The sequence below is a fragment of the Meriones unguiculatus genome, chromosome 1 (genome assembly GCF_030254825.1).
Source record: "Meriones unguiculatus strain TT.TT164.6M chromosome 1, Bangor_MerUng_6.1, whole genome shotgun sequence".
NCBI lineage: Eukaryota > Metazoa > Chordata > Mammalia > Rodentia > Muridae > Meriones > Meriones unguiculatus.
In genome coordinates this window covers 84,684,866-84,698,674 of record NC_083349.1, presented here as the reverse complement: position 1 = coordinate 84,698,674, position 13,809 = coordinate 84,684,866, and the positions used below count along the sequence as shown (strand labels likewise).

At 41.7% G+C, this 13,809-nt stretch overlaps 1 pseudogene; it reads left to right on the top strand.

Moving 5' to 3' along the window:
* Nucleotides 1-5,412: 5,412 nt before the first annotated feature.
* On the top strand, nucleotides 5,413-6,913 carry LOC110541585 (NACHT, LRR and PYD domains-containing protein 4E-like; annotated as a pseudogene).
* The last annotated feature ends 6,896 nt before the right edge of the window (nucleotides 6,914-13,809 follow it).

Genomic DNA, 13,809 nt, shown 5'->3' with positions numbered 1-13,809 from the left:
TGTCTGACAGAGAAATATCTGCTATCTATTTGCCCTAATAGAACCATGGAATTCTCTCCCAATTTTTCTGTGTCTCGATTTCTTAGTTTTCCTGTAAAGAGGCTACATGGATTAGTTTTGCCCCTTGGGCTTCTCATTATGGTAGATAGATGATTTCATCAGTTGTTTCCAAGGACCCAGTAATGATCTTTCCAGATAAATGGATTTCTCAACTTACACTAAAGTTGCAAGCAGGGAGAGAAACCCAAACAGGGATTGAAACTATTAAAAATTGAACATACAAGTGTAATTTTAATTTTTATTACACCAATTAATTTGTGTGTGAGTATATACATAGAGGTGCACAAATGCCACGGAGTATCTGTGGGGTTGAGAGGCCTGCTTATAAAAGTTGGTTTTCTCTTTTGACTGTGTACTAAGATCTGAATCTTAAGAACACCCAAGGGTAAGCTCTATATTCATTCATTCATTCATTCATTCATGTGGATGTGATGCTAGAATGAAACCAAAGCTGCCTGCTTGCTAGGCCAGCACTCTACAAACTGAGCTATATCCACAGTCCCTAGCTCATTTCCTTATGAGGCTATCTCATTGTTTCATTTCTATTTTATATAGTGATGAATAATGTTGAACATCTTTTCATGAGTGAATGCATGTGTATGCACAGGTGTATGTGGGTGACCAGAAGACAACCTCAGGTGCCATTTCTCAGGTGCCAGCACATAGACTTTGTTATTCTAGTACCATTTGCTGAAAAAACACTCCATGTATGGTCCCACTACTTAAAGAAAAGTCTGTGTTTTAGGTTATAGATGTACTACATAAAAATAGGTTAACTTCTCATGTTTTCTGGATGAGTCTATATTTCTGCGTCTAATATTATCTGGTGAGGGTGATAATATTATCTACTATTATCCTCCTTTCTGTGTTTTTGTCTTAGTTAAAATTCTTAGACATTATAATTATGTTAAGCCTTTCTTTGGATGGTTTTGGCATGTCTGATTTTTTGTTTTTTGCAGTACTTGACTGGATCTAGTAGAGTGCACATAATTCACAAGCACTCTACTCCTGATCCATAAATCAGCCCTCTTAATTTTTCTTTTTTTCTTTTTTTAATTCTTTATTAATTACACTTTATTCACTTTGTATTCCCCCTGTGGTTCCCTCCCACCTCCCTTCCCAATCCCTCCCTTCCTCCACCCTCTGCCTGCATGCCCCTCCCCAAGTCCACTGGTAGGGGAGGTCTTCTTTTCCTTCCTTCTGGTCCTAGTCAATTAGGTCTCATCAGGAGTGGCTGCATTGTCTTCCTCTGTGGCCTGGTAATGCTGCTTCCCCCTCAGGGGGAGGTAATTAAAGAGCAGGCCAATCAGTTCATGTCAGAGACAGTCCCGGTTCCCATTACAATGGAACCCACTTGGATACTGAACTGCCATGAGCTACATTTGTGCAGTGGTCTTACTTAGGTTATCTCCATGCATAGTCTTTGGTTAGAGTATCAGTGTCAGGAAAGACCCCTGTGCTCAGATTTTTTGGTTCTGTTGCTTTCCTTGTGGAGTTCCTGTCCTCTCCAGATCTTACTGTTTCCCACTTCTTTCATAAGATTCCCTGCACTCTGCCCAAAGGTTGCCCATAAGTCTCAGCATCTGCACTGATAGTCTGCAGGGCAGAGCCTTTCAGAGGTCCTCTGTGTCAGGCTTCTGACTTGTTCCCTCTTTTCTCCTTCTTCTGATGTCCATCCTCTTTGCCTTTCTGGATAGGAATTGAGCATTTTGGCAAGAGTCCTCCTTCTTGATTTTATATACTTCAAAATTTATATTTATTTATTATGTAAATGAGTATGGCATTTGTGCACCACATTCATGCCTGGTGCACAGGGAGATCAGCAAAAGGTGTCAGGTGTCACCTGAACTAGGGTTACAGGTGTTTGAGAGCCATCTGATGCGGGCTTTGATAAACAAATTGGGTCTTCTACAAGATCAGCAGGTACTCTTTTATTTTTTTTTTAATTTTTCATCAATTACACTTTATTCATTCTGCATCCCCCCATAAGCCCCTCCCTCCTCCCCTCCCAGTCCCACCCTCCCTCCTCCCTCTGCTTGCATGCCACTCCCCAAGTCCACTAATAGGGGAGGTTCTCCTCTCCTTTCTGATCTTAGTCTGTCAGTTCACATCAAAAGTGGCTGCATTGTCCTCTACTATGGCCTGGTAAGGCTTCTCCCCCCCAGGGGGAGGTGATCAAAGAGCAGGCCAATCAGATTATGTCAGAGGCAGTCCCTCTTCACATTACTATGTAACCCAATTGGACTCTATGTAGCCCTGGGCTACATCTGTGCAGGGGTTCTGGGTTATCTCCATGAATAGTCCTTGGTTGGAGTATGAGTCTCTGGGAAGTTCCCTGTGTTAGGGGTTGTGGAGAAAGGAGAACCCTTCTCCACTGCTGGTGGGAATGTAACCTTGTACAACCACTCTGGAAATCAATCTGGCGCTTTCTCAGACAACTAGGAATAGCGCTTCCTCAAGATCCAGCCATACCACTACTGGGCATATATCCAAAAGAGGCTCAAGTACACAAAAAGGACATTTGCTCAACCATGTTAGTAGCAGCCTTATTTGTAACAGCCAGAAGCAGCAGGTACTCTTAACCCCAGAGCTGCATCCCCACCACCATCATAAGCCACAGTGGCATATGAACCCAGGTTCTCTGGAAGAGTATCCAGTGCTATTAAGCACTGAGCCATTTCTCCAACCTCACTTTTTCTTTGAGCTAGTTTTTCACTGTTTCAGGGTTGCCTTGACTTCATTACATGTGTAGGCAAACCCTGAACTTGTAATCCTCCTGGCTCAGTCTCTGAAGTAGTTGGAATTCCAGGCTTATGCCACTGGATTCAGCTACCTGTTGATATTTACAGCTGGTTTATGCCAGAAGTATATTGTGTGCTATAATACTGTTACCATAATAACCATTGCATCTGGTGTCACCAGAACTAGAAGTATCAGTAATTCTCTTAAGATTTGTTTATGAAAAAAAAGATTTGTTTATGTGTATGCATTTGCCTGAGTGTATGTAGGTGCACCACATGTGTGCCATGCCTGCAGAGTTTATAAAAGGGTGTCTGATGCTTTGGAACAAAAGTTACAGACAACTGTAAGGTCCCCTGTGTAGGCACTGGGAACCAAACCTGTGTCCTCTGCAACAGTGTGGAATGCTTTTTACTACTGAGACATCACTCCAGAACCATCAGTAAGGCTTTACAGTACTAAATATCACTTTGTTGGTTTCCGAGTGTTGTTTCAGTATACTCAACCTGTGGGTTGTGACCCCCCCCACCTGCTTTCTTCTTTCGACATTTTTCACATTATTTGTGTGTATACACATATGCACTTCCATCCATGGTGCACAAGTTGAGGTCAGAGAACTACTTTTGAGAGTTAATTCTGCTTTTGTCATTTGAGTCTCAAGGACCAAACTCAGGTCATCAAGCTTGATGGCAAATGTTCCTAAGATATCTCACCAGCTCACATCTGTTGATTCTTAAATTTAGTTAAGACATTTTACATTTTAAGAAATTTGTCTTGGTTTTCCTCAGTCTCCACTGAGTATCCAACCTACCTTTTATTTTTTTTTAGCACCTTTTAAAAATGGCTATACTTGACATAGAGAAAATTTCAGTATAAAATAAGTGTGTGTGTGTGTGTGTGTGTAACATTGTGCTTTGCTTACAAATTTTCTCCCATGGTGACTCTCCTCTTCTCTCTATAGTTCCCTATGGTCCCCTAAATAGTCCCCCTTTTTGCTTTTATGCCATATTATATGGGAGATTGTGTATGCTGAACATTTTAAGGTATCTTTTTAAAATTGCATGTATTCATGTATAGTTGTGGGATTATATGTGTGCCTAAAGAGGTCAGGCCCTCTGGAGCTGGGTCACACATTGTTGTGTGTATTAGAAACCTGGTGTGTGTATTAGAAACCATTCTCAGGTCTTCTTCAAGAGTAGTCAGTGCTCTTAACTACTATTCCATATCTCCAGCCTCATTATTCTATACTTTTCATGTCAGTGTAATAGTACCTGTTTTCATTATTATGTAGTCAATCTTCTGTAGATAGTAATAGGGATTTTTTTTACAGTTCTGTGCTGTAATGGCAGCCATCTGTAATCATCCTTAGTTGTGTGCATCTGTGTATGTGGCAGGGGTTGACAAATGTCCATGTTTGAGTTTGGGAGCCATGCAGTCTGCCATACCTAGTTAGTCCTTGGTATTTCTTTGTTCTAATAGGACAGTTTTGTGCAGCACAGGGTTCTGTTGGTCCAGAGAATTATCTATGATATCCATGCTTTTGATTGTGAATAAATATATTTATTAAGTACATAGAAAATCAAAGTAAAAGAATAAATAGCAAATGATAGAGATAAGTGGTAGGTAGGTTGGTAAGCAGGTCAATAGGTAGGTAGATAGATAGACAGATACATAAATACATAGTTAGAGAGCAAAATATCATGAAATTGGGCACTCAAAATATCCAATAGAAATTGCCTGGGGAAGCCTCTTTAAGGCAGACACCTGGAATTCCCAAGTAGAGATGAGAGTATCCTCTCCAGTGATATTCCCAATCGAAAGAGCAAATAATGGTAGGAAGGTCACATTATCAAACCAGGTTCTCATAAAATCATAAACTTGTGCTCTCACAACATTCAGCAGAAACCAGCTGGGGAAGGTAGAGTCAGTTTGAACTCCCATTTGAGTTGTCTCTGCATGGCTCAGTTTCCCATGGTTCTAGTTCCGGCTTCTTTTCCCATTGCATGTACTTTTATATCATGGGATAAATAGCCATAAAATCTGGGAGATGTGGTTCATTTTTTAGCTGTTCTCAAGGGCATAGTATTTTTACTTTTGAGCTCTTTTATTCTCTTCCCTTCCTATTACAAAGTTAGAGGTCAGTCCATTCTCAGACAAGAACCCATCCTTTGACTTACTTCAGTCTGAAATGGGGAAGAGGGGCAACCCCACTTCCAGGGCCAGCTTCTGAATCAGCATATGACAGTTTAATAATAAAATTTTCATGACACTCAGAAATGCAAGCTGTGATCCAGGTCCAGTGCTAATATTACATTAACCAGTGTTGTTCTGGTCCCATGGTTCCCAGACTCCTAGAAACATACATTATAAGGGTGCTGAGTAAGTGACTCACTGGCTAGGGGCATGACACACTCTTGCAGGAGACTTGAGTTCAACTATCACCCATGTGTTGTGGCTCTTGGACAGCTGTAACTAAGCTCCAGGCAGGGATTTAACACCTCTGACCTCCACAGAAACACACCAACACACACAAAATTAAACATAAATCTTTTTAAAGGGTACATCCTGAAAATTAAATTATGGAGGTCAGATTATATATGGGTAAATGTTTAAGTTAACTTTGAAATGTTGTGGATTTTTTTTCTCTTGTGTTCACTGACTCAGGACACCCAAAAATATACTGAGTGCATTTGAAACAAAAGCTGATCAGAGTTCAGGATTTCTTTAAGCAGGAATTGACTCAGAAAGACTGTGCTTATTTTGAGTATCTTCTTGTATCAAAGGAAACTGGAAGGAAACCACAGATGGTGTTCTTGCATGGTGTTTCAGAACAAATTCTCCTACATCTTTTACTTTTGCTGTCAAGATGTGAATAAGTTGAAGACGGCAAGACTGGCTGAACTGATCTCCGGAGATTGGCCCAATCCCTCAGCTCCCATAGTGGAGACATTATCCTATCCTGGGAAACTCGTATTTATCATTAACAGTTTGGAAGAGATGCAATGTGATTTGACGGAATGGGAATTGGAGCTCTGTGATAATTGGATGGAGAAGCAGGCAGTGAATATACTGTTGAGCAGTTTACTCAGGCGGAAGCTACTCCCTGAATCCTTTGTCCCCATCTCAACTATACCAGAGGCTTTGGAGAAAACTGAGGGCAGGACTGAGTGCACAAATTTGGAAATAATGACTGGTTTCAGTGAGAACAATATTAAGATGTATTTCCACAGCTTGTTCTAAGATAGGAACAGAGTCCAGGAAGCCTTCAGTTTGGTGAGAGAAAATGAACATCTGTTCACTCTCTGTCAGCTCCCTCTGCTCTGCTGGATGGTGGCTACTTGTCTAAAAAAGAGAGAGAGAGAAGACAAGGGAAAAGAGCCAGTTGCCATCTGCTGATGTACCACCTTCCTATATATCACTCATATCTTCAATTAGTTCATTCCCCAAAATGCCCATCATCCAAGTAAGAAAAGCCAAAACTAGCTGCAGGGCTTGTGCTCACTGGCCACCAAGGGCATATCGGCTGACACATTTATCTTTAGCGAGAAGGCTCTCAGGATGGGATCATCAGCTCTGATATCTCCACATTGCTGGACATAAGGATACTTCTAAAGAGCAGGGAATCTGAAAATTCTTACATATTCCTCTATCTGTCTGTCCATGAGATCTGTGCCGCCATCTTTTATCTGCTAAACTATGTAGACCACCCTAGTCAGGACATTAAATGTATAAAGACACTCATGTTTCCATTTCTTTAAAAAAATCACAATACAGGGGATGTTTTTGGGTTGTTTCACCTTTGGCTCTTTGCATGAATCAGGAAAAGAAAAGCTAGAGACATTTTTTGGCTATCAGTCTTCTCAGTGCCTGGAAACCATAAGTAGCAATGACACCAAGAACAAATAGGTGACATGAAGTTACCTTATTGTCTGTTTGAGGCGGAGGATGAAATCTTCTTAATGCAAACAATGAACAGTCTGAGACAGATTAACTTTGTGGTTAAGAATTATTTTGATTTTATTATTGCCACTAATGCATAAGAGACTGTTCTACACCGAGGAAACTATCATTTTCAACCCAAACTCTCCTGCTTGGAGTAGAAGAAGAAAACTAAGTGTGAGTCCATTCACTGTCATTCTTTTCTGTCTCATTTTCAGAGTTTGTTCCTATGTATTGTTGATTTATGTAGACTTATGATTCAAAACTCATGCTTATTGGTTGCCAGTGATGAGTAGCCAGCTTAGAAACCACATGCACACAAATGACCAAAACTGACACAGCAGATTGTGTGTGTATGTATGTATATGTACATAGTTTGTATATATATATATATATATATATATATATATATATATATACTTTCACATGCATGTAGATCAACATATACATATATACAAACATATATGTAAAGGAAAGGCTGTCAACTTGAGAGTTGGTGCACAAGAAGGATAGGAAGGGGAATATGATGTAATTCTACTTCAATTAAACATTTTAAATTTAGAAACAAATAGAGCTGTTAAGGGAGAAAAACAACAAATTTACCTTTCGTCAACAGCTTCCATTTTTTAAATTTATTTTTATTTTATGTGTATGTGGCTGTATGTTAGTATGCACACATTTTAAGATGGCCTCAGTATCCATAAGAGGACATCAGCTGCTTTGGAGCTATATATAGTTAACTGCCTGGTGTGTGTTTTGAGATCCAAATTCTGAAGAAACATAAGCATCCTTGAATTAACCACTGAACTTGTCGCTAGTCTTACAGGTTTTATTTTGAGCCCCAGAAAAACTCCTTTCAAGATATTCAATTTTATCTTATTAATATTTATTTTGTTCATTTTTTTTAGAGATAGGATCTCACTATGCAGCTGTGTCAAGCCTGTAACTCAGATACCTATCTACCTGTCTCCAGAGTACTGGGATTAAACACATGTGCCACCATGCTTGGCTGTCTTTGCTAATTATTAGTTGTGCATTTTTATGGAGTAGCAGTGATGCATCAGTTCATATATACAGGGCCCAAGGAAGATACGCAGTTGACAGAGTATCTCCTATTACAATGCACAGGTCCTGGATTTGTTCCCCAGTATCATATAAAACTGAGTATATAGTGCAGGGAATCTTATGAAAGAAGTGGGAAATAGTAAGATCTGGAGAGGACAGGAACTCCACAAGGAGAGCAACAGAACTAGAAAATTTGAAAACAGGGGTCTTTCCAGAGACTCATACTCCAACCAAGTACCATGCATGGAGATAACCTAGAAGCCCTGCACAGATGTAGCCCATGGCAGTTCAGTGTCCAAGTGGGTTCCATAGTAATGGGAAGAGGGACTGCCTCTGACATAAACTGATTGGCCTGCTCTTTGATCACCTCTCCCTGAGGGGGTAGCAGACTTACCAGGCCACAGAAGATGACAATGCAGCCACTCCTGATGAGATCTGATAGACTAAGATCAGAAGGAAGGAGAGGGGGACCTCCCCTATCAGTGGACTTTGGGAGGGGCATGCATGAAGAAGGCGGAGGGAAGGTGGGATTAGGAGGGGAGGAAGGAGGGGTTTATGGGGGGATACAAAGTGAATAAAGTGTAATTAATAAAAGTTAAAAAAAAAAGAGGAAAAAAACCCTGAGTATATCAGGTCTCGTCAGGGTTGGCTGCATCATCTTGTTATGCAGGCTTCATGAGACCCCCCAAAAGACCACCAGGAGTTGAGTCCATTGTAAAATACACAAGGATCTTTATTCGCAGCTCGAGCTGGGACTTTAGACATCAAGGCACTGGTATCCAACTGAGAGCACTGAGCTCCAGATTGTGGGTTATTTATAGGTCCCAGTCCCTCCCAGAGCACCAAAACAGGGGATTCTAGCCTGGAAGCTTCTATTGGTTAAAATATAAAAGGGGGGGGGGCTACATTTCATAAACGGTTCTGGTTTTCTTGGTTTTCTCTTGGAGGAGAAACAGCTGCCCTTGGACTGGCCTTGGGTTTCAGTTGGAACGTCCTGGACTGGTAGGCTATTGCTAAGGAAGAGAGGCAATTCTGTCTGTCAGTGATATTGCCAAGGGCAAGGCCACCCAGGCTGGTTTCCTGGTAAGGGTACCTCTAATGATTGGACAGGAATACCTCAAGGTCAGTTATTCCCTGCATCTGGCCAGATGTCTAGAAGCAGCAAGGCCAGCTTGGCAGGTTATGTCTTAAACTCTTTAGCTCAGTACCCCAAACACTTAATTTTTATTTTTTTTGATCTCTCAATCTTCCTCTCTGGCCTGGCAAGGCTACAACCCCCAGGGAGAGGTAATCAAAGAGGCAGGCACTGAGTTCATGTGAGAGATAGCCCCTGACCCACCCTTACTAGTGAACCTACTTGGAAACTGAGCATGGGGAATCTGAGCAGGGGGTCTAGGTTCTCTCCATGCATGGTCCTTGGTTGGAGTATCAGTCTCTGCAGGCCTCCATGGGCCCAGGATTTTAGGCTCTGCTGGTCTCCTTTTGGAGCTCCTGTCCCCTCCAGGTCTTTCTACATCTCCCCTTCTTCCATAAAGTTCCCTGAACTCTGCCCAAAGTTTGGCTATAAGTCTCAGCATTCTCTTTTGATACTAGTCTTTCAGAGGCCCCCTTTGGAGGGCTCCTGTCCTGTTCCCTGTCTTCTCTTACTTCCGATGTCTGTTCTGTTTGCCCTTCTGAATGAGGTTTCAGCTTCTTCCCTAAGGGTCCTCCTTGTTGTTTAGGTACTTTAGAGCTATAGATTTTAGTATGTTTATCATACATTATATGGCTAATATCTACTTATAAGTGAGTAAATACCATACATGTCTTTTGGCTTCTGGGTTACCTTACTCAGAATGATCTTTTCTAGTTCCATCCATTTGCCTGCAAAGTTGATGATTTCCCCGTTTTTAATTGCTGAGTAGTATTCCATTATGTAAATGTACCACAATTTCTGTATCCATTCCTCCATTGAGGGACATCTGGGTTGTTTCCAGATTCTGGTTATTATGAACAAAGCTTCTATGACTGGGAGGAGACGAGGGGGGAGGGTTACAGCTGGGATACAAAGTGAATAAATTGTAATAAAACAAAAAACAAACAGAGTATAGGGACATGCCCTATAATTTCAGCACTTAGATAGTGGAGGTGGAGCAGAAACACAGGGTCATCATTGGTTAAAGAGCAAGGGCAGGTCAAGTGTAAAATACATAAGAGAGTGTATCATTAACCAAACCAAGCCAGGAATAAGATCCCATACTTGTAACCCCAGCACTCAGGAAACTGAGGCAAGAGGATCTCTGAGCCTCTTGTTTGGGGTCAGTGTAACATTATTTCCAGTGCAGTCACTGTAATGTTCTCTCTAGTAGGATCATTTTAATGTCCTCCCCAGCAGGGTCACTGTGAAGTCCTTTCTGGTGGGGTCACCATGATATGCTTTCTAATGTGCTCTCCTTGGTCTCATCCCCAAGGTGTAACTGTAGCCATCTCTCCAGTGAGTTTCTCCATAGTGAGGTCACTCTTATACCCTCCCATGTGTGGTCACTGGAAAGTTCTACCCAGTTGAAACCCTGTACCTTCTTTCTCCACCTTAGTGCCACTGGAACTTTCTCCTCCACAGGGGTTATTGTAATGTCTTCCTTACTGGGATCACTGTAACCTCTTCTCTAGTAGAGTCACATTAATGTCCTTCCCAGCAGAGTCACTGTAATGCACTCCACAGTGGAGTCACTGTAACATCTGCCCTAGTGAGGTCAATTTAATTTCCACCCCAGTGGGGTCACTGTAACATCCTCTACAGTGGTTTTACTAGTGTTCTCGCCAGTGGATTCACTGTAATGTCATCCCAGCAAGGTCACTCTATTGTCCAACCAGTGAAGTCACTGTAAAGTCCTCCCTAGTGGAGTCACTCTAGCATCTTCCACAATGGGATCACTAGAATGCCCTCCTAAGTAAGGTCACTGTAAATTCCTTCCCATGGGATATCAGTTACCGCCTCTCCATGGGGTAAATGCGGTTTCCTCCTGGTGGAGTCACTGTAACATCTTCCCCAGTAACTGTAACATCTACTCCAGTGAGGTGTCTGGAAAATCCTCATTACTGGTGTCGCTCTAATGTTTTTCCGAGTGGGGTCACTGTAATATGTGCTTTTCAGTGAGGTCAGTGTAAAGTCCGCCTAAGTACCTCGTCTCCAGTCAGGTCACTGTAACATCCTTCCAAGTGGGGTCACTGGGATGTTCTCACCAGTGGGTTCAGTTTACCGTCATCTACAGGGGGTTTCTATAACAGGCACACAGTAAGTTCACTCTGATGTTCTCCCCAGTGGGGTCATTGAGACATCCTTCCTAGTGGGATCCCCTAAACATACTCCCCAGTGGGCTCACCATAACATGCTCAACTATGGGCTCAACCTATCGTCCTCCCCACAGAGGTCACTGTACTATCCTCTGAAGTGGCATCACTGTAAGGTCCTCCACAATGTGCTCACTGTAATGTGTTCCCCAGTGAGGTCAGTGAAAACTTCTCCTCAGTGGAGTCACTGTAACATCCTTCCTAGTGGATGTGCTCTGCAGTGGGGTCACTGTAATATCCTCCCTCGTGGCATCATTATACCATCCTTTCCAATGATGTCACCAGGATGTCTTCCCAGGTGGGGTCACTGTAATGTCATCCCCAGATAGGTACCTGTGCCATCCTCCTAAATGGGGTCGTTATACCATTCTCTCTAGTGGAGTCCCTGTTAGTCTTCCCCAATGGGACAGTGTAATATCCAACCCAGTAAGGTAACTAGAATGTTCTCATTAGGTAAAGAAAAGCATCACCTTTAATCACAACACTCAGAAGACAGACACCTACAGATCTTTGAGTTCTAGTCAGTGCTGTTCAGTCTGTTTGGTTAAGTCAGTGAGTTAAGAGGCAGTGCAGTAGAGATGGGTTCATGGTTGTTCAGTTCGTGGAATTCAGCAGCAGTTTTACAGAGACAGGTTGAAGAGAGAACAAGCCAGACACAGGTGAAGACAGAATGAGCCAGAAAATAAGAAGGAGCCAGAAGATTGGAACACATTGTTAGAATTAGTTTTGAGGCCAAGCAGAGGAATTTGATCAGGAGCTGAGAAGCCGAGAGAAGCCTGGTTGAGTAGGCCAGCTGGGAAAGTTTGAGTCAGAACAGCTGAGCTGAACCGGTCAGCAAGAATTCAGAAAGAACTAGAAAGGGTGAGCCTATTCAGCAGTAAGTCTCAGAAGCTGAAAATATTCTAGGCCTAGATTAGATTGTTATGGAGGCTAGAAGCTTCCAGGACAAGGCCTAATATTAGCAGATGGAGGCAGTAAGTCTTGGAGACAATTACTTCAAGCAAATAAAAGTTACTTTTACATATTAGCATCATACTGTAAAAAACAAAAAAACTAAAAATCTTTGGTGTCAAAGGAATGTATCAATGCATCTGTGCATTTTGATTGTTTTGTAACTTTAAATGTATTAGAAAACATTGTTCCTATTGTATATCATTTCTGGAGATTGTGATCAGAAACTCCTGAGGTATAAAGCAGGTATTCCTCCTCCTGCCCTGCCTACAGCAGTTCTAGTGCTTAACTCCAAAGAACCTCACAATTCCCAGGAGGAATTTGTATTTTTAAGTTAATCTATGATCTGAAACTGTTTAGTAGCTAGCTGGGTTTTTGTTGCTTTCCTTTTCAGTGTTTTTGAGACAGGGTCTTTATGTAGCCTTGGGAACTATACAGACCAAGCTGGCTTGCCTCCTGAGTGCTGATATAGAGGGCAAAAAAGTCCTTGTGCACACAGATAAGCATTGGAGAATCCAGAAAAGTTATACACACTGCTCACCTCAATGGAATGAGGTGCACAGCTGCTCTTCCTGGAATGCCAGGAATGATGTAGCTTTACAACCTGGTGATCCTTCTGTCTGATGAGATGGGCTCTGCCTTATCTCCCATAATCCATTTTTATGCCAGATTCTTTCCCTTAAGTCTTGAGCGTTTAGGTCACAAAACCCATCCTTATGAGTGATGTCACTTGTCCTTTTCAACAGCTGAAATTATCGTAGGGCCAAGGAAATTCTGACATCCACGGGTGTCATGTTTACCTAAGTCAAGCTCCCTAGACCCTAAATGTTGGGCACTATCCCTGAGTCAGCAGTGCCCATTCTTGTGAAAGAAGCCAGATGTGCTGTGTAAAGAATCTCAGTGTAAGCATGTCTTAAATTGTTATACACTTGGGATTGAGTTAATTGTTTCTAAAATCTTTTTTCCAAATTGTGCTGTGCTCAAATATGGCTAAAGAAAAATGATCTGTGCCAAACTCCAGAAGTCTTGATCTAGCAGTGGTTACAAAAAATTGGACTGAGCCTCATTCTTGTCTCTTGGTGGATTATTTCTACCTACCTGCTGTGAAGCCAGCAGGGAATCGCCACATGCTAGGATTAAAGGCATGCACACTATGCCTACATCTTAAAGGAACATAAAAGTGTAATTTGTCTTTGTGTTTTTCTCTATTGCCTTCCTAATGCTTGTTTGGATTGTTTTGAATTTTCTAATCTATATATTGACCTATACAAAAGTTATATAAGTTATATATCCAGATTGGGATATATACTTTTTCTAAATGGCAGTATGCAAAATAGTTAGAGAGGAGTGTTCCTAAAGGCTGTGTCCCAATTCCTGGGGTAAACTTTTCCTTCCTTCCATCAGATACTTTGGAAGCCGACGACCCTTCTGTCCAGTGTTGATTTCCTCTTCCCTCATCTACCACCTGTATAGGCCTTGCTATGACTTCCCTGTTTCTCACTAGCCCACAAAGGGACTCTAAAGCTTACTACTCTAAAGCTTGTATAAAATGCTGTATTCTTCAGTAAGGGGGCTAGATATCTAGCCAATGAAGAGAAGATTAAAGCAGCTGCCTTCATCTCCAGTTAAGCAGCAACTAAAAATATCTTAGAAAAATACTGTGTCAGAAATGATTACAATAATTATCAGAGCAAGTTTTCATTGAATTCAAACTCACCAACAATG